Raw genomic sequence first — 2,284 nt, forward strand, 5'->3', positions numbered from 1 at the left:
GAGAGGAGAATGAGTGAGAAAACATCAAGGGGTGGAGAGAAACAAAGAGAGAGGTAACAAAGAGAGAAAGAGAGAGAGAAAGAAAGATAAGAAATAAGAGAGGGAGAAGAAGGAAGAGGAAGAGAGAAATGGTCGTCGTGTCTTCTGTACTCTCGTGTTCTAAAAGTGTTAAGCAATATATGAAAGGACGTCGGACGATGGCAGTAGTAGTAGTAGTAGTAGTAGTAGTAGTAGTAGTAGTAGTAGTAGTAGTAGTAGTAGTAGTAGTAGTAGTGACAGAGAGAGAGAGAGGTTTTGTTAAAGGTACACCTTGGGTGTGTTCAATGCTTCAGGAAGGCGTGGAAGGCCTATGTCTCTAAGACCTATAAAGTGAAAGAGAGATTGGACTTGGAGGTGAATGAATGGTTTTGTTTATATGCTTTTGGTGCGCAGATCGGATGCTGTACGCTCGCGTAGTGAATGCCGAAAGGTCCCCAAGAACAATAGAACTCTACTTTTTGCACAAAATTCAATGTAAAAAGCATGAACGACATGAACAAGAGACCAATTGGGTGCAATCTCCCCCCATGCCTTGTGTGAGCGCTCCACAAAGCATGTATTTTATGTATTAATCATCTTCAAGCTCAAATAATAGCCCAAATTACAAAATAGGAAGCTTTTAGCTTTTGAGTTTGCTCTAGCACAAAATAGAAATAAAGCTAACGGACGGTGCCCAAAGAGTCTGGCATGCCCAATACAATGTCCAAGTACAAATAACATAATCGTGTGCCCATGCGTATACAAAATAATAATAAATATCCAACGCCTCAATAAATAGGCGTGACAAAATATAGACGCCATGCCTAAGGTATGCGCCCATCAAAATATAAGTAATAAATCGAATACTCGCTATCCTCCAATGCCTTCCTCTGCCACTGCTGCTATCTCTACACATCAACTGAAGCATTCACAATCGTTAGTAAAATAATACAATTAAACTGACAAAAGTGAATACCTAGCAGTCTTCAGTTACATAAATAAATCAACTGGTTAGAAATCAATCCTAACCTTAATTTATTACGAGTGCGCACTCTAAACTCATAAACGTTTATTAATTTAATATGCATTTTGCGGAATCACCCGCTATGGAATCACCCATGTACACACTAAATTAATGAAACGCTCGAAAAGGACAGGCGTCCCCATCAACTTCTCGCACAAAGAATCCACTTTGTGTATGAGCCCCGATCATCAAAGTTTACGGAATCTACCGTAAAACCTCATGGAATCCACCGTGGCACGGAATCCACCGTGAAATATGCCTCCTGGCATCATACCCCTGGGGTGGGATAGCAATTGACCTCAATTGCTATTAGCTCAATGTGGAGCTAGCAGAGTGGGGAAAGCATTTAAGTCTCTAGCGTGCATCCATTGTGCTTCTTCTACAGGATGGTTTTTAAATTTAACTAGATATCTAGAATATCTTCGACCAGTTCTAGTGGTCAGAAAGTCAGTATCTATGATAGCTTCAGGTTCAAGTATTTCACACTCTTCCTCTAACAAAGGTGGGTTTTCATAAACAGGGTGTACAGGTATTTGGCCTCTAAAGGGTCGTAATAAAATAATGTGAAATGTGTTGTGAATTTTCCAGTGAGGTGGTAATTCTAACTTGAATGCATTGTCATTAATTTTATGAATGATCCTAAATGGTTCATAGAATCTAGGGGCTAATTTGACAACTGGGTGTCTATCTACACTTTGTAATCTACGTTTTTCTATTCTCAACCAAACATAGTCATCAACTTTGAAACTCATTGCTTGTCTTTTCTTATTGGCTTGTTTGGTATATGATTTCTGGGCTTTGGCAATCATGGATTTAACCTCATCAAAAATAGTATTATGCATACTAGCAATATCATCAGCACTTTGAATTCTATTTGACAAAGATGCAACAGGTGTAGATAATCTATAACCATAAATCACTTCAAACGGTGCTTTCTTTGTAGATGTGTGTGGTGTATTGTTATATGCAAACTGTAATAAATGCAAATGTGTGTCCCATATCTGAGGTTTAGAAATAGTATAAGCACGTAAAAGATCTAGAATAGTGCTATTAGTGGCTTCTGTTTGTCCATTAGTTTCAGGATGAAATGCAGATGAGAAATCAATCTTTGTGCCAAGGTTAGCAAATAAAGTAATCCAAAAGTTGTTACAAAATCTAGAATCACGATCAGAAATAATAACTTTTGGTAATCCATGGTTAGTAAAAACAGTTTTCAAAAACAATTGTGCTGCCTGTAATGCT

The sequence above is a fragment of the Lygodium microphyllum genome, chromosome 18 (genome assembly GCF_053477565.2).
Source record: "Lygodium microphyllum isolate KBCC chromosome 18, Lygodium_microphyllum_v1.1.10, whole genome shotgun sequence".
Taxonomy (NCBI): domain Eukaryota; kingdom Viridiplantae; phylum Streptophyta; class Polypodiopsida; order Schizaeales; family Lygodiaceae; genus Lygodium; species Lygodium microphyllum.